Source organism: Mesoplodon bidens (assembly GCF_964165515.1).
Source record: "Mesoplodon bidens genome assembly, contig: HAP1_SCAFFOLD_118, whole genome shotgun sequence".
NCBI classification, from domain to species: domain Eukaryota; kingdom Metazoa; phylum Chordata; class Mammalia; order Artiodactyla; family Ziphiidae; genus Mesoplodon; species Mesoplodon bidens.
In genome coordinates this window covers 164093-183066 of record NW_027671260.1, presented here as the reverse complement: position 1 = coordinate 183066, position 18974 = coordinate 164093, and the positions used below count along the sequence as shown (strand labels likewise).

The 18974-nt window shown below is 50.8% G+C and overlaps 1 pseudogene across 1 annotated transcript in view; it reads left to right on the top strand.

Moving 5' to 3' along the window:
- LOC308611648 (centrosomal protein of 78 kDa-like) overlaps nt 1-18974 on the top strand; it is a 400758-nt pseudogene that overhangs the window by 355554 nt on the left and 26230 nt on the right. Inside the window, exons 4-5 of the transcript in view lie at nt 17576-17648; nt 18703-18812. The product of the transcript in view is annotated as a centrosomal protein of 78 kDa-like (transcript). The remainder of the gene's footprint in view (nt 1-17575; nt 17649-18702; nt 18813-18974) is intronic.

The following is an 18974-nucleotide window of genomic DNA, read 5'->3' as shown; positions in this document are numbered from 1 at the left end:
GCCACATTAACAGATGGCTGCATCTCTTTCTTTCCCGAAGGATTGATCAGAATTGGCTTTAAGAATCATATTAGCATATACGTATATAATAAGCCCTTTCCTTCTCTCTTTAAATTGGCACCAGCTCTTAACAGGTTTCTCTCTCTCTCTCATCTTCCTCCCTCCCTCCTTCCCTCCGTCCCTCTCCTAAGCTGACCAGATCATCAGTTTCCGGATTTAAGGGGGAAAAAAGGCCAAGGATGTGCTCTCTTTACAGCTGAACCAGGGTTTATTTTCCCAGTGTTGAGCCATTCCCAAGTAGAGAGGCTCTTTGACACTAGGGTTCTCTGTGAGTGAACTTCTCACATTCAGCTTGCTTTTGGAATTGCCCATCACTAGGTCCAGGCCAGTTTTATCCTTGGATTTGTCCAGCAACCTAAACAGTATAATTGCACAAGGCCAAGGCAGTACTTTTACTCTAGGAAGCCTTCCCAACTCTCTGTTTAGCAGTTCCAAAATTAGGAGGTAGTGTAGCAAACAGTTTCAACAAGGCTCAGTAAGAATTCTTGACCCTAGAATGCGGGCTTTTTAAAAGCTGGAACAACCTAATTCATCTCTCTGTGTTTCACTTTCATAAAATTAGACCTCACCAAAGAGCAGGGGATTCTTAATATGTATCAAAGTGTATGTGGAATCTGGATGGGAATATTACATCTTTAATTTCACTAACCTCTAACTGCAATTTAGTATTTAGCATGTCCTTTAAATCTAAATGCAGACAACAAACCACAATAATATTAGGAGTACCTGTGACTATATCCCCAGCAGATATCACAGACAATTTCCTAAGGCAGTTTTATAGATATCTCAAAGTATCACTACTCTGATGTCACAATCAAATCATCATTACCTTTTTTGTTTTATCTAATAGACTATATCTATTTTAGAATGGTTTTAGATATACAGAAAAATTAAGGGGATAATACAGAGTTCTTATATATCTCATTCCCAATTTCCTCTATTATTGACACCGTACACTAGTGTGGTACCTTTTTTACAATTAATGAGCCAATATTAATACAATAATATTAACCAGAGTCTGTACTTTATTCAGATTCCCTTGGCTTTTGCCTAGTGTCCTTAATTCCATTTCAGGCTTCCATCCAGGACACCACATTACATTTAGTTATCAAGCCCCCTTAGGCTCCTCTGGGCTGTGGTAGTTTCTCAGGCTTTTCTTGTTTTTGATAACCTTGACAGTTTTTTATTTATTTATTTATTTATTTATTTATTTATTTATGGCTGTGTTGGGTGTTCGTTGCTGCGCGCGGGCTTTCTCTAGTTGCGGAGAGCGGGGGTTACTCTTCGTTGCAGTGCACCGGCCTCTGATTGAAGTGGCCTCTCTCGCTGTGGAGCACGGGCTGTAGGCGCCTGGGCCTCCATAGTTGCAGCACATGGGCTCAGTAGTTGTGGCTCACGGGCTTAGTTGCTCCCTGGCATGTGGGATCTTCCCAGGCCAGTGCTCGAACCCGTGTCCCCTGCATTGGCAGGTGGACTCTCAACCACTGCGCCACCAGGGAAGCCCCAACCTTGACGGTTTTGAGGAGCAGTGATCAAGTGTTTTGTAGCATACCTCACTAATGTAAACTGTCCAATGCTTTTCTCATGGTAAGACTGGGATTATGGTTTATTGGGAGGACAACCAGATAAAGTGCCTTTTTTATAACATCTTATCAAGGGTACATGCTATCAACATGATTTGACTGTTGATGTTGACCTTGATAACCTGGCTGAGGTCGTGTCTCAGATTTCTCCACTGAAAAGTCACTCCTCCACCCCTTCCACACTACACTTGTTGGAAGGAAGTCACTATGTGAAGCACAAACCCAAAGAGTGGAGAGTTATGATCCACCTCCTTGAGGACAGAGTATGTACATAAAGTATTTGGAATTCTTCCACGCAGTGTTGTCTATTTCCCCCCAAATATTAATTTATTCAATTATTGATATTTATTTATATCAGTATAGACTCGTGGATACCTATTTTATCCTTTGGGTTATAATCCAATACTACTTTATTTTGTTGTTTGAATTGTTCCAGCTTTGGCGATTGGGAGCTTTTGCTTTTGGCGCCTGTGCTCCTTTGACATACTCCCTTTGGGGTGTGTGAGTTTGTGTGTGTCTGTGTATCTGTGTGTATATGTGTTTAGCATGCATGTTTGTGTGTGTGTTTAACACTTCCTGACTTTCTGGTACCACAAGGTGCTCCAGGCTCATTTTGTGTATTTCCTGCCCCAGTCCTAGAATCAGTCATTTCTCTGAGGAGCCCTGATTCCTTCTATTGGAGAGTCACCTGAAGGGGCCACTGTTCTTACTGCGGCCTCCACGTCCAAGGCCCAGCAGGTGTTCATTCCATTCAGCTGGATATGAACGGGCCTTCTTGTTCTTGGGCCATCATGTCTTGAGCTGATATGGGCTCAGGTCCTTCTCATGGGTGTCGGTGTGGCCGAGAGCCGAGCTGTGAGCACATGGGAGCTGGGGTGGGGATTTGGGGCGGGCAGGGGTCACAGAGAGGGTCCAGGATGCCTTCAAGATGCCTTCCCCCCTCTGAGGCAGCCCCTACCCATGGAGGGCCCAGGAGCTTCCAAGGTGGTGGGTGCTGTTTGCGCGGCCCTGGTTGTCCTGGTGCGGGTGCATCTTGTTGCTAGGGGCTTGTTTAAAAAAGAAATTAACTTGAAAACACAGTGGCTGAGATACTCATTTATTCTTTATGATCACATGGGTGGCTGAGTGAAATTTTTATTTTGGAAGTTCACCAAATGAGTTTGGAGGTTCCTCAGACTTGGAAGTTCATCACTAGGAACCCTCAGTGGCATTTGAAGATGGGGCGGGGCAAGGAGGCATTGGTCCCTTCCTTCTCAAACTTGGAGTAACCATCTCCCTTGCCAACCACTTGGCTGGGACAGGCCTAGGACCTGCTCAGTGGCAGTGCCTGGCCAGGAGCTGGAGGAAGCCTCAGTCAAGGGGCTTCATGAAACTTCTTTGCTCAGGGAACTCTTCCAGCTGAGCACCTGCATGTTTGTAAACTACTTTGGAACAGAGATCCCCTGCACTCCTTGTGTAGCGGGTGTAACTTTGAACAAGGTTAGCCCTGACTGGAGGTGCTATTATACTTAAGCTACAGAGAAGGGGATTTTAATCCTGGGGAGCCTTGCAGCGACTCAGAACCCTCACCTTGTTTAGGCCTCACTGGGCATGGCTCAACAGTGGTGAGGGTGCTTTGTTGCCACAGTGACTTGTAAATGTTGCTGTGGTGATGCTTCTGTGAGGTGATGCTATTGGTACAACCATAATGAATTTGGGATATATGTGCTGTGAGTCATAGGACCATGCTGCAGGGACCACGTGCACATCTTGCTTAGACTGGGTGACCAAGGGCACATGGCTTCCCACTTTTAGAAGGGCCAAAAGTAGCAATGATGGCAAAGCCTGATGGTTAGGATCCCCGTGTATCTATTTATCTCCCCATCTCCTTTGCCCTCAAGGGTCACCCTCCTGTGGGTCGTGGTTAGAACAGTCTTTGAGAAGCTCCAAGTGACACGGAGCCTCTACCCCATAGCTGGTGGCCATGGGTATCTTGGGCAGTCGGGGTGGGCGTCCTTCAGGGTTATTACTGGCCTGGGTAAGGTCACACTAGCGTAAGGTCTTGGGGGGCCTTAGCTGAGGGGAATTGAGATCTTTGCCCTAAAAGGCTCCGGGGTTGGGGGAAGGGTGGATGGACCTAGTTTGGGAAAAGAAACTTTCAAATTGGACATGGGGGTTCTTAAGGTAGCCCTTCCATTCCTCCATGGATCCCCTCCCACGGAGCTTTTAGGGAAGGCTGATTGGACCAGAGAAGTCCAATGGTGTAACCAGCAGGGCTCACCTCTTAAAATTTCCTACATTTCAGGCCTGAGATTCAGGCTGGTCTGAAAGTCTTGGCATCTTTTGGTTAAAAGGATTTTTCCAGCCTTTCTCTGTGCTGAGCCCGGCCCGTGATTATGAAGCCCACCCTGGAGGGAGGCTAGCAATAACATTCCCACTTTACAAGTGAAGGGGGCCGAGTTGTAAAGCGGCGCCATTCCTGCCCGAGTGTTTAAGAGGGTCACAGAGCAGCCCGAGTGAGAGTTGCAGCACGCCGTCTTCACCGGGCCTGCGGTAGCCTGGGCTGCATCACCTGTAAGCACAGGCCAGGAGTTTGGGGTTTCTCCTGCTGCCATGGCAGGAGACCCTCGCGGTTGGGGTGATTCCACCATTCCGGCAAGAGTAGATGGGGATCTCTCCCACCTTGGGATACCCTTGGAGAAAAGCTAAGTGTGTTCCACCATTGAGAACACAGGTCAGGCTAGCCCAGGCCAGGGTGAGGTTCATCCCCACAACTGGCTGCCATTAAATGCTGGGAATGCCCCCCAAGACAGGCTGATCAGGGGACCAGCCGGCTGGGCAGAAGTGGGAGTGATACTTGAAGTGGTCTAGGGAGAGGAGGAGGAATGTGAGCAGCATGTGAGGGGTGTGTCCATGATTTCATCTAGAAAAATGGGCTGTGGGAGCTTAGCTCAGGTGTTAATGAAATACCAAACTCATACACCCACCCCCACCCCCGGCCGGTGATGGACACAGGGTCATCTTCGGGGAACTCTTTAACAGTACAGTGATCATTATGGAATTATTTGTGTGTTAGAAACAATGTGACTAGCAAAGCAGTTGAACTGTTTCTTTGGCTAGAGCAAAAGTGAGGAGTGTTGTTAGGCTGGGGTGATTGGAGGAAAAGCCCCAAGTGGATGCTAGATTGAGCAGGGGGGCAGGAGCAACACAGGCGGAGCTGGGGTGTGAGCAGTTCAGCCCTGCCCGCCACCCCCCCACCCCCCATGAAGGGGGTTGGAGTCTTGTCTTTGAAATGTCCTTAGATGCTTGTTGCCTGGGAAGGAAGGCGTGGAGACGTGCCAGGTGGGTGACTGGTGTCACTGAGGGCCTTCTTCCTAGACAGGAAATAGGAGCAGCCCCTCGATGGCAGTGAAATGCTTTTCCCGCCACGGGTGTGGAAAGAGGACAGACGGACTTGTAGCAATCTGGTTGAGTTCTTTGAAATTGCCCTTGACCCTTGTGTGTGCACCAGGAAGCCTTTCCTTTCCCTTTGCCAGGCTCCTCTTCCCTTGGTCTCCCCAGCTTCCCAGCCTCCCACCATTCTTTCCCTACCCTTTTTCTTCACCCTCACCCCTGCTGACCCAAGTGAACATTGGTGCTATGTCTGTGTAGATGGCAGTTGGGGGCTATTTGGTCTCTTGATGACATCAGCCTTTTTTGTTGACTAGCAGCTGTTTCCATAGTCATTTGTAGCTCTGCCCTGATTGGTTGGATCTTACTGTGAGGTCACTCACCCCCCGTTGTAGCTCTGCCCTGATTGGTTGGATCTTACTGTGAGGTCACTCACCCCCCCTTTAAAAGTAAGCCACCTTGGAGAGTTAAGCAGTTAGGGAGTGATCTCACATGCCTATAGACGGATGGTGTAGATGCCTCACCTTGACCCTTGAAGGATGGATTGTGAGTGGGCTACGCGCCTCATTTTGTGCTTTCTTTGCTGGTTGTGTTCAGCTGTCCTTCCTTTGGGACGTCTTTCTGAGGGTTTTGTGCTTCCGGCGTGTGAGGCCCCGGGTCTCCAAAGGGGGGTGGTCTGTTGGTAGCAGATTGCCTTGGGCGTGGGGGTCCTGCCTGCTCCTGGTGACCTTTGTTCCCTCCTTTCCGGGTTGTCTCCCCTCCCCTAGGGGAGTGTTATGATGGAAGCAAACCTGACCGCTTTGAAGCCCCAGAAGACAGTGATCTTCCTGAGGACATGGACACGGAGCCCCCCAGAGAGTCCCCCGCCGACCAGGCGGCCCCGGACGCGTCACGCAGCCCCACCCTCCGGCTGAACAGAAAGCGCAAGGTCTCTGGCGATAGGAACCACACTGAGACCACTGTGCTCCCGGAGGACTCTCTGCTGAAAGCCAAGCGGAGACGGGTCTCCAAAGGTGAGCTCGGTTTGGCTTCGGGCCTGCAGGGCACCCTACGGAAGTCCTGGAGCGGAGCAGTGGAAAGTTCCAGTCCCACCCTGGATCCCTGGGGGGAGCCACTCACACCTCCCCACCCCCCAACCCCATCCCACCCCCCACCCCCCCAAAGCCAGGTGGCGGGGCTGGAGCCCAAAGGTGGCCAAAGGCAAATAGGCCCCCTCCCGAGACTTGGTGACAAGTTCCAGCCAACACAGTGACCACACCCCTCCCCTCCCCCACCCCTGTTAGTGATGTGTAAGACAGTTTGTTCCCCCCCCCCGCCCTGGGGGGCTTCTTCATTAATTTGTAGTTATTTCTCCATTAGCTGACTGGCCTGAGAGGGAAATGACAAACAGTTCCTCTAACCACTTAGAAGAGCCACATTATAGTGAGCTGACCAACCTGAGGTGTGCATTGAATTAACAGGGCTCCATCCCAGAAAGCAGCGCCGCTTGCTGCACCTTAGAGGACGGCGGGAGCAGAGAGCAAACCTGGCCGGCAGGGCAGGAAGGAAGTGACCCAGGCGGTCCAGCCTGCGGTCACCCCCCAGGGCAATAGCATCTCCGAAGAGAAACCTGGCAGGAAAAGGGCAGAGGCCAAAAGCAACAGCAGCTGGTTGGAGGAGTCCCTTAAATGCAGTGACAATGAACAAGGATACGCACGGGGCGGGGGGCGCTCCTGGAGGGTGGATCACCCGCCCTCTGTGGGAAACGGCCCTGGAGGGGACCTGAGCGCCATCCAAGTTGACAAGAGTAGCGTGTGGCGAGCGGGGAGTTTTCTTCCTGAGGTCCTTTCAGCCTGCACACTTCCTTATGGAATGGACAGTGAGGCGGGAGCTCGACTTCCTGGGCTGCTCCTCATCACCCAGCCCGCGGCTGGGCAGGAAGGGAAGTCTTGGGTGACCCCGGGCGCTTGTCAGTGCCCTCATTCCAGCCTCAGGCTGTCCCCAGTCGCCCTGTCCCGAGCACCCAGGCCCCCCACGGGTGGGGACGGGAGCGCACGAAGGGCTGGCTTCTGCCCTCTCTTGCGGCCCTTTGAAGCGACTTGCCATTTGGCGTTTCGTGGGTTAGCCTATTTGCTGGTTGAATGTGGGATGATTAAAATATTAGTGCTTTGAAAACATAATTGGTATATCTTTAAAAACTGAAGCTGCTCCAACGATCAGTGCTAACAATGGGCTTTTCTTTCCTCACCGGCTACAACTGTGTAACGCCCGCTGCTTCTCCCCCTGACAGATGTGCTGTGCATGGACGAAGAAATGGATTGGCAGCCTTCGCCCCTGCCGCAGAAATACACCGACAACAGCGAGAAACCATCCGGGAAGCGACCGTGCAAAACCAAGCCTTTGATCCCTCAGGAGCCCAGGCGGGGCTTGCCGCTGCCAGGGGACTCCTACGTGGACAATGCGGATGGCAAGGTACCTCTTGCCCCTGGCTCTCCCCCGCCCCCCGGGCCCGTGCAGGCACATCCCGCCTGCCTGCTTCTCTGCTTCTGGGGACAAAGCTTTCCTTTTCCTGAACCCCTCCCCCCAAAACGTCCCTGCCCCTTCCTAGGGGACGTGTCTCCTGGGTGGTGGTGAAGTTTCCAGCGAGTAAAAATGCAGCCCCTTCCTCGCGCCCCGCCTCCCCCAGACTGAGAGGAGGAAAAGTGCTTTCCTCCACTCAGGTTTGTAACTCAGGGAGGAGGCGAACCAGGCGGGTGGAGGAAGGACAGCCTGAAATGTGTGCGCTGCCTGGTTTCGTGATAGGTGACCGTCCGGAGATTTTGAAAGTGGCCTGAGCCCAGTTCTGACTATGATCTTTCGCCGGCCAAGCAGGACCAGAAGCCCTTGGACCGTTTGCAGCAATTGTTACCAGCTTCCCAGGCCTCGCAGCTGACATGGTCAAGCTCCCCTCCAGAGACCACCCAGTCCCGCCCGATGCCACCGGAAGCGCGGAGACTTATTGTCAATATGAACGCGGGTGAGACCCTCCTACAGCAGGCCTCCCGGCTTGGCTACGAGGTGAGCATCCTTGTGGGTGCCCCGGATCAGGATCCGCTGGCTGCTGCTCCTTGGGTGGGGGACACACTGTCTGGGGATGGGGGGCGGGTCTCAGAGCCCAGCCCCCTCCACGTGGCGGGCTGGGCTGGGTGTTCCAGCAGGGTGTTTGCGTTGGCCCCGCTCACACTGCGGGCTCTTTGGTGGCTTGTTCAGTCGTGGTGTGAAAAGAAAGGCAGGCCTCTCTGATGTTCCGTTCCCGTTCAGGCAGGCAGGCTGCTTCGGCCAGTCTGGCTCACTTATCTCTGATATAAAATCTGACCTAACCCAGGGCTTGGCGACCAGGGGAATTTTAATGAGCCCTTTTGGATTCTGAATAGCAAGAAGGAGAGTAGGAGAGTAGTTATTAGCTCTACTAACTTGTGCTGTTTGGGGCAGAGTGATGCCCCTGTGGGGTAGCGGGTGGGAAGTGTCTGTGCAGAGTAGGGGTGGGAGTGGGGCAGACCTGAGCAGTCTCTTTCTGAGAGGGCACGGGAGCCGAGGGCTGATGGGCGGGGAGCAGGGCTTGAGCCTTGCACAAAACTCCCTGTCCACACTGCTGTATCCCAACCCAGCACGGCTGATGACAGTGATGGCCTCTATTGCTAGAGCAACATAGAAAGATAGCTGATATCTGCCTAAGCCCGTGTGATCTGTAGTAACTCCTTTCACCCTGTTAACATCTTCACTTGGGAGTAACGCGTACTAGCCCACTCTTGGATGAGGAAACTGAGCCTCAGAGGGGTTAGCTGATACCCGTACAGGTAGCAATCCAGCAGTGCTCCACAGCCCACCACGCTCCTCAGCAAGACTGGCTCACACTGGAATTGCCCTTTTGACAGTTCAAAACCTCTGTGAGACAGATGACTCTCTCTGCCCTGTGCAGTTCCCCCACCATACTTGTCAGTAGCAATTGTGATGTAATAGCCCACAGGGCAAAGGCATTTTTCTGTGCTGGCATCAGCCCTCTGGGAGTTGAATGGTGACAGTAAAACGCGGTTCAGCAGGCTGAGCGTGGAGGTGTGGCTGAGCACTGGGGTGGCAGGACCCAGGCTGGCCCGGAGCCCTGGCGCCCACACCCTCAGCCAGCTCTGTGCCCCTGTCCCCCGTCTCCCGTCGTGTCCCCCCACCCCGGTCCATAGTGCCGTGAGCCCTTGGAAGTGTGCCTGCCTTGGCCCTAAGGCATGACTGTGGGTGGGAAGTTGGAAGCACTAGGGCTATGCTTAGTTTGGGGGTGTTTTTTGTTGTTGTTGTGGGTTGAATGTGCTGTTGTTTATATCTACACGTCTCTTGGAGACCTCTCCATTAGCTAGAGAGCACTTTCTGGTAATTAGCGCAGTTACTTGCAGGTGAAGTCCAAGGAGCACCCAGTTGGTTTCCCAGGAGCTGAGAGCGGGCGCCTAGGAGGACAGAGCAGATGTTGCACATAGTGTTAAGCTAGACCCCCCGTGGTTGAGAAAATAGTCTCCTTGCTTGCAGCAAACGCTGGAGGTGGGGGGGAGACCCCTAACCCCAACTTTTGGGTTAGGGTTGAGAAAGTAGACTCCCGCTTCCAGCAAATGCTGGAGATGGGGGGCGGGGTGCTGCTGCACCCGCCGTGGAGGGGCGGGGCTCCGAGCCCCACCTGTGAACTTGGCATCATTTCCAGCAGCCTCCCTTTGGGACCAGAGATGTCAAAAGACCCTCGTTGGTCCTCTAAGACAGTTTCCATTTTGGTTTGGTGGCTCTGTGGCCTGGACCAAGGGGCACTTGATCCATCCTTTTTTAGGCTACCTGGCCTTTGATTGCACAGGAAGCCTTGGGAATGTTTACGGTCGGATTTGTTTTTTTCTTCAAATGTAAATTTCAATATGTAGATGCCACAGATCACCAGTGTTGATGCTGAACATTGTGACAAGTAGATGAACGCTTTCAACTTTGAATCCAACTTTCTGGGATTTCTCTGGGCAGAATTTTAAATGTTGGGATGATGGCCCAGTTGGGAGATGTGGCAGCTTCAACCTTTTCAAATTGAAGGACAGTTTGCTTAAGCAGATAAGGGTGTGGTTTGGGAGGGTTTTCCTGAAGTTTTGTCTTCAGCATTCTTGGTTATTTTCTTCTGCTTAGCCAGAGATACCATGTGCAGTATAAAGGCTGTCTGAGCTTTATGTCATGATAATGTGGTTCTGGAAGTTTAGAAACACACTCTGGCTTCAGATCCGCGTTAAATAGATCACTTGCGTGGCCAAAGACCTCAAACCTTTCCGTCCTGGGAAAAAGGCTTCTATTTCTTAGGCTAAAACGCTAGTGTGCAACCACATGCTTGTGCCTTTAGCGGTGATGGTTAAATTTTCTATGAACTGAATAAGTCATGTTTTTTAAAAAGTTAATGAGGGGGCTTCCCTGGTGGCGCAGTGGTTGAGAGTCCGCCTGCCGATGCAGGGGACACGGGTTCGTGCCCCTATCCCGGAAGATCCCACATGCCGCGCAGCGGCTGGGCCCGCGAGCCATGGCCGTAGAGACTGTGTGTCCGGAGCCTGTGCTCCGCAACGGGAGAGGCCACAGCAGTGAGAGGCCCGCGTACAGCAAAAAAAAAAAAAAAAAAAAAAAGTTAATGAGGCATTTAATTAACTAACAACGTCGGGCTTATGGCCTTTATGGTTACATTTTGCGGGTAATGGCATTCGGCTTATAGCCGCTGAACAGAGAGCTGTCCGACAAAAGCAGTTTGACTTTGCTTGGGAATGGCTGGGCTGCCCTTCAGACACTCCCGTTTATTTCTAGCGGAGAAAATAGACCAAGGAATGTGTTGCCTCGACAGACTCGCCCCGCCTCTTCACCTTTCAGTTAGAGAAAGTGTTGGTGGCGATGGTTGCCATCCATTTAGAGGCCATCACCCTCCTAGCTAGGAGAGTGTAGTTAGCCCACTTGACCCCCAACAGAGAAGGCCTGTGGGATGCTCGTCACAGCTGGATTGCATCCCTCTAACTGGGGCCCTCTTGGGCCTTTTGAATCTTCCCAGCTAACCAGGTACCAAAGACCTGAGTTATAGGTCTAGTACTTCATGTTAATTGAACTTGGGGTTTAATATCTCTGGGCCTCAGTTTCCAAGTGTTGAATGAGGATGGTACTACCTTCCTTTCCTGGTAGCTCCTGGGTTACTGTGGGTGACAGAAGACGTCCTCATCTGGGGAAATGAAAAGCACTGTGTAAATAGTGGGATCAACGTGGTTGAGTTAGGATAGCCCGTGGCAAAAAGTCTGACCTGGCCGTGGGGCTACTGCTGCCTTTGCTGCCATCTTCCAGGAGAAGAGAGTTGACTTACCCATCAGCTTGGACGGCCTTTCATTTCTAGGTACCCTTGAATCTGCCCTAGTAGTGATGAAGGTTTCCAGGTGAAGGCCATGATTGTCACAGCAAATAAACCCTGGGTTGAGTAAATTGATGTGTGCACAGCAGTTGGTGGCGTTCAGACCTGATCCCAGAGCCAGGTGACAGGGCCTCTCCCTGGCTGGGGCACACAACTCATTAGCTTGCAGCCGTCCACTCAAGTCTGGCTAGTGAGGGCCTGCTAAAAGAGCAGCAGCTTCATGCGGTATCCTGGATACCAGGGCTCGGGGCAGGTGGCCTGGGAGCCCAGAGGATTGTGGGCTTTCTGGCAGGTTGGGATGTAAACAGAGAAACGCATTCGTGGGCGTGCCTTTTCTCTTCCTCCTCTTGTTTTGGAAGGGAGCTGCTGCAGTGACCTGAAGTAACAGGGCACCGATGGCCAGGTTTACCAGCAAGCCCCATTGGGTTCACGTGGTAAGCAAATGGAACATTCTAGTTCGCTCCCAAGTGAGTGGTCACCTTTGATTGGCGTGTCCTCCAAAGGGCATAAAAGGTTTTACAGAACCCATCTCGCACTTATGGGCGGCTAGAATGATCCCCGTTTTAGGTTTAACAGATGAGTTACCTGAGAGATGTCACAAGGAGGCCTGTTCTGACCCCATCCCATCCCCCCTTACCCAGCAGACCATGTGTTGGGCCACTTGCACGTTCTGCCTACTCCCAGCTCTCAGAACCTGACGGCTCTCTGCTGGGCACGACTTACCCAGTATAAACAGTATAACGTGTTTTCTGGTGGCAAATGCTTTCGATGTGTCTGAAAACTTTCTTAAGGTAATAAAACATTGAATAAGTTCCTGCTCTGCTTACTGGGAGTGGTTCATATTAATATTTTAACAAGCCAAAGAAATAAGGTTAATAACAGTGATTCTAATGCACAGTGTTGACACAGAACATCTCCGGAGGTGGGGGTGAACGTTTTATTTGATTCTTGAAATGTGGAGGTTGCAGCCTGTGGTGTATCAGGTTCCTGTCATTAACTTGGGGCAGAATCAGTCTAAAATTTTCATATTTACTCGAGAGGGTGGAGGGAGGCAAAATAGAGGGTGGGGTTATTGGAGGCATTTTGTGTCATTCCTCGAGGATGGAGGGAGAGAGCTTCTCTTTAACTCCACTTAACATACAGACAAGAGCATCTGAGGCCCAGGTTCTTATTTGGGGTCTTAACAGGGGGCGCAAGGATGTAGCTGACCTGGGTGTCCCTGCTTCTCTAAGCTGGGGAATGTTCTCCGGCTGATTTAAGCTCTCTTTAAGTGTTGGTCATCCATACTTTTATCTAAACTTGTGTTATCGTCCACTGCCACCGACTGAACAGACCCATCAAGTGAGAATGGTCTGTGCTTGGCAATGTGTCATCTAAGATGTTAGCAGCCGTGACACCTCTGTACTGGTCACGTCGGCCCCTGGGCTGAGGGCTTTCATCGCTATCCGAATGCGTCCTCTCAGCAGCCCTGTGGAAGCTTGGAGAAGTTCAAGGGTAACTTGCCCATGGCCAGGCCACTGGTGCAGCAGAGCCTTAGACAACACTGTCTGCATCTCCAAGCCCTTCTCACGCACTCTCGCCCACCACCAGGATGCCTGCCGCCTGCCCGCGCCATGGTGGGCTTTTGGCCCCAAGGATGTATGCCTTTGAAAGTGGGCACCGGCAAGCTATGGGGAGGTCACCCTTACAAGGTTCACTGTATGGTTGTCTGATGGTATCTCCTCTCCTCTCCTCTCCTCTCCCCATAGGAAGCGGTCTTGTACTGCCTGGAGAACAAGATTTGTGATGTGAACCACCGCGACAACGCGGGTTACTGTCCCTGCACGAGGCTTGTGCAAGAGGTTGGCTCAACATCGTACGACACCTCCTTGAATATGGCGCCGATGTCAACTGCGGTGCCCAGGATGGAACCGGGTCAGTGGCGGTCGTGCTCTTGGCCTGGCCCTGCTGGGGCATAGGCAGTGGTTCTCAGGGTGTGCGGGGAACCCCAGAAGGAAAGATGGAGAGTGAGTGCCATGTAAGCACACTGGTGGCGGAGTCCTCTAGAATGGAATCGGACAGATCTTTCTGGCAAATTTACACAGAACTTTAAAACTCTGTGACACTCTTATGGACAGAAGTCCCTGAAAATGTTGAGCCTGCATGAATAATCAGGGGTGTTCTCTTTTAAGACCCTGGACTCTCCACCAGCATCTGTTGAATCACAATCGTGAACATATATGTGAGTTGAAAGTTGCAGGAGTACAGACAGGTCCAGTGGCAACTGGCTTGATAGGACCTGCCGTGTCCACCCACATCCCCGGGCCTGGCCCCCACTCTGTCCTTGACCTCGGTTTATTGGCCAGAGGCCCAGGTCTGAGTCAGCCCAAGCATCTTCCTGGTTGGACCTGGGATGCCACCACGAGGCAGGGCACTGGGGCTTTCCTGACAGTCATAAAATGAGCAAAACCGTAAGGTATTTGGTGGTTCTTGGTTTCCAAATCGCATCCTTTCTGGATGGGACTGCGGACAGTGTTCCTGACCCCAGCGGACACGGGCAGGAGGACTCTGTATCCTCCTGAGAACTCGCCCTGCCTGTCGACTGCTTCTGGGCGAGAGGGTTGATCACTCATCTCCAAGTTGGTTTCAGGAGAGGTTCCACTTTGCCCCTAGTTTCTTTTACCAACTGCACTTTTTGGGTTTTGTTTGTAATGGTATAACAATGGCTTGTCGTATCTGCTTCCGTGGTGCTGGGGTTCTTCCCCCCACCCCGCCGTATGTTACCTTCTTACAGTCTGTCACTATTTAAGTTCATTGGAAACGTTTTCATCGTGGCCTGAGTTCTTCCTTGGGCCATGCATTAAGAGAGATTTGCATTGAAGAATTAGGCCTGAGATGGTCCCTTCACCTGTCCCGTAAAGGGTTATGTGTTGAAATAACAGAGTAATTTGTCGCAGCGACCGTACACTCACCTCCTTGGTGAAATAGCGCGCCTACGAGGCTTGGCCGCACACGCTCGATTTTGCCCCGTGTCCTTAGAAGCAAGCGTCGCGTGCACGGGTGTAATCCCCCGCACCTCTCCTAGGCCTCTCCACGATGCTGTCAAGAATGATCATCTCGAAATTGTCCGCTTGCTCCTCTCCTACGGTGCTGATCCTACCCTGGCTACGTACTCAGGTAGAACCATCAAGAAAGTGAACCACAGCGAACTTCTGGAGAAGTTCTTAACAGGTACGGCAGAGGTCAAGACACGGTCTTGTTCAAGCATCTAGACGGTGACTTCACAGCCTTTCACCTGGGTTCCCCCTACCCCCACCCCCCATTTACTCTAAGTGACCCTTTACTGGGAAAAGCGGCCCAATGTTAGTCTGTCAAAGAAGAGATACGTACTTTGAGTTTTGCGAGGTGGGGGGCTGGAAAACTCTTAGCTAGCCAGGCTAGCTTTTGTTTGGCAGGCTGGGGCGGTGAGGCGGGCAGTCCCTCAGGAAGGCGGGTGGACGCGTGGGGAGGTTTCAGTCAGATACCTGGAGGCGTGTGCAGTGGGACTTGTCAGGAGGTGACACCAGCCCCAGCGTGAGATGTTCCCGAACTCCAGCAGCATTTGCCTCTTACCAGCAGGCGTTATCTTGTTTCTCTCTCTCTCTCTCCCCCTCTCTCTCCACACTGTTGAAATAACCTGCAGGCTCCTGACGACGGTAACCCCGGTTGCTCTTCGGAGTTCTCTGGCAGCTCTGTGTGTGGTGAGCAGCCTTGTTCGTTTCAGTTGGGCTTGTGGGGGTGGGGGTAGGGGTGGGGGTGGTGCTGTGAGCAGGGCTTGCTTGGGAAAGAATTTTTCCAGGGTCCTTTTTGGAGAACAGCTGGAATCTTGCTCCAGCTTACTGACCTCTCTCTTGTTTGCCCCCCCGGTTAGAACCAGATGATGAAAGTGGTTACGATGTTTTAGCAAATCCCGCAGGACCGGAGGACCAGGATGACAGCAACGAGGCCTATGGTAACCTATTGGAGTTTGAATTTTCCGAAGACCCCGTTTTGCCGTGTTATAACGTCCAGGTGTCCGTCGCTCAGGGGTGAGCGTGGCCAGCGTGTGGTCGAGAGCCAGCCCAGCTGCTCTGTGGGGTGGCAGGAGTTAGAAATCCCCTTCAGCAGATGAGGGTGGCTGGGTTGGGGGGTGAGTGAATTCCTCACCAAGTGTCCACCGACCTCACATAATGCAGTGGAACTTTTCCAGAAAAGTTTGGGGGGTGGGAGGGCTCCCCAGCCAACTGCCCTCATTGGAACACACCCCTAGAGCCCAAAGGACACGGGAGTCAGCGACTGCAATTGCACAGTTTCAGTCACTAAACTCTTGGGGAAGGGATCCTCCCCAAACGGCTACCATAGGGGCCTTCCAAGGCACGTGAGGTCCACGGGACAATACTGATGTGTACCCTCTTCTCGTATAAGATTAGAGAAAGCCGTATGTGGCACCTGGGATCTTATGTGTCTTCAGATTTGCTTAGATCGAGTCTTGTCCCCACAGTCGGGCCACTGTGCCCCATGACCAACCCTTCGGAGTGAACACATCAGGAGACCTTGCTCTGCTGTGTGTTGACCCCGGTGCTTAAGGAGTAGCATCCTCCTTGGACTCTGAGGCTGGGACCGTGTCTGCCTTTGTGGTGACATTGTATTCGGGATAGAGATCATAAAGCGTGGCAGGGTATCAGAAAGGATTGTACCACCTCCCTTCTCGAAAAAGCCTCACTCCCGGCAGCATTGAGGGGCGGGTTGGAGGTGTGGGAAAGGCAAGGAAAGCCAGGTGACCTCGAGTGTTTCTCATGCTCTCTCCGTGAGGGCCGGAGGAGAGGAGAGGTCAAAGAGGTGTTTGCCATCTCCCTTGGGTTGGCATAGACTGGTTTTCCCCAGTGACTAGAACGGGGTGCACTTACTTGGAGAGGGGTGACCTGAGTTGTGGCCAGAGCCAAGGCAGCACTGGGGTGGCCTGCAACGAGGCTGGTTCAGGGGCACTGCTCCTGCTTTTGTCTAAGTTGGCTGATCCGCCCTAGGTGGTCTCTTAACACATGCACATGAGTCCAGAGTTCCCCCGCTAGAAGTAGATCTTCCGGGCTTCCCTGGTGGCACAGTGGTTAAGAATCCGCCTGCCAGTTCAGGGGACACAGGTTCGAGCCCTGGTCCGGGAAGATCCCACATGCCACGGAGCAACTAAGACCGTGCGCCACAGCTACTGAGCCTGCGCTCTAGAGCCCGCGAGCCACAACTAGAGAAAGCCCGTGCACAGCAACAGGCCCAATGCAGCCAAAAATAAATAAATAAATAAAATTAAAAAAGAAAAAGAAGAAGTAGATCTTCTAAGGACAGTGAGAAGTGGGGTGGGGGTGGGGTAATCAAAGTGGAAGGAGCAGGCCCTTTCCCCGCCAGGAGATGGGTAGTTCATAGTTGGGAGCGCCTCTAATTTTGCCGGAAACTCAAACCACTGTCCTTTCTCTGGTGTAGGCCTCGTAACTGGCTGTTGCTCTCAGACCTGCTCAAGAAACTGCAAATGTCCTCCTGCATATTCCGCTGCAATTTTCCAAATGTGGAAATTGTCACCATCGCGGAGGCCGAGTTCTACCGGCAAGTGTCAGCAAGTCTCTTATTCTCTTGCCCCAAAGACCTGGAGTCCTTTAATCCGGAAAGTAAGGAGCTCTTAGATGTGGTGGAGTTCACGAACGAGCTTCAGACTCTGCTGGGCTCATCCGTGGAGTGGATCCTCCCCAGAGACTTGGACTCAGATGACGCCTGGTGAGCTCGCCGGGGCCCGCCGTGTACAGTGTGTCATGGTGTTAATCCTTGTGCATATGTGTCATAATACGACTATTTCTGTAAAGAAAGGACACTATGAGACACGACTCCAGTCGGAAGGACTTCGAAACATGTTTTTTTCTTTTTAAACTTTTAAGTCAGTTTTTATGAAGTTGTTAATAAAGTTTCTTTACTTTTCAATGTACACATGCTTTGGAATATGTTTGTTTTTACTCGGAACAATTGTTTCTTTTCTTTTTTAAGGAGAAAAAAAAAAAAGGCAAAGGAGCTCCACACTTTGACTTAATTTCATACAAAGCTCCGACGACAGAAGCCATAACTGTTGAGAGTTGCTTTTGGGGCAAATTAAACCAGTAAAATTTTAAACTCTTCCTCCATATTAAAGGGATTGAATAAATTGGCCACTTTGGTGCACCTGTGTCCTGCGAATTGTCCAATTGGAGATGGAGGTTTAGAAAGTGAGTTTCAGTCTTGTTTAAGTCTCTTCCCATCAGACTGGTCTCGTGATTTCCTACACACCATGTTACTTCCTGTCTACCTTTCCTTGGTGTTGTTCATGCCTGGATTGTCTCCTGTACCTGCTCAAACCTTGGTCCATTCTCATTTGTACCATGGAAGTTTGTCATGCTGGATACTGTCAGAACTAATTTTACTTAAGTTTGCGTTAAGGTGCAAAGCACACCTTTTGTATATTTTCTGTTTTTTGTGTTTGTCTATATTTTACGGTTTCGCTTCAAGAAATATTATGGGAAGGGAAATAGCAAGATGTAAAGAGCAAAAAAGTCATCATTCTCTTTCAATTGTTAGAACATCTATCTGCAATCATAATTATGATGCACTGTGGTATGTGTTAAAATAGTAAATACATGTAACGTCCCGTAGGAGCAGCAAACTCTGGTGTTGGTGAGGGTGTGTCATGGAAGTAATCACAAAGCAGGTGACTGTTGGTTGGGGTCCTGAAACATTAGTGTGCCTTCCCTGTGTCCAGTAGTGGTCTGGAGGGGTCAGGAAGCCTGCCTTTGAATTTGAGGGAACAGAGAGTTTGAGGTCCTCTCTCTTCTATTGCTCTAGTACACTGCATAGCAGCAGTATACTGGGTTTACAGTTGACGTTTAAATCGCTGATTGATCATTAAGATTGGGATGTATCTTTGGAAATGAAAATAGGAAGAATCGTATGCTTTTTCTTTTTTTTCTTTTTTTTCCTATATCTGAAAATGTATGTAGTACTTTGCTGAGTGGTTGGGAATCAAGTTTGCAGTATTCAGTGTATTCAGTTTTAGTATCTAAATAGAATTAAACTGTTGCTGTAAAGTGGAATAGCACTTTGTTACTGACAAGTTTTAGAATGCATCTGTTCGTCAATTACCTGTTTGGGAAGATTGTAGTTAATGATTTTGAGAATGTGGCTATACACCTCCAACTGACTCAAGAAAAGCAAATAAGTCAAGATTGACAAATGTATAGGCTCTTCATCTTATTGTGTGTGTGGGGTTTTTTTGTTTCCTTTTAGTTATTTGTCAAGGTATAAAGAATTCTATCACACTTAAGACAAGTTAAGTAAACGTCACGGGGTGTATTCTGACATGGCATGGAGCAGATCACATGGCCTAGATCTTAAAGGTGATTTTATGTTTAAACTTTCATGAAAACATATGTGATTGAAACACATTAATATATTGATACAGAGGGCAGTTAATTTTTGTCTTTTTTTGTGTGTGTGTGTGGTACTGTTGTGGCCTCTCCCGTTGCAGAGCACAGGCTCTGGACGCGCAGGCTCAGCGG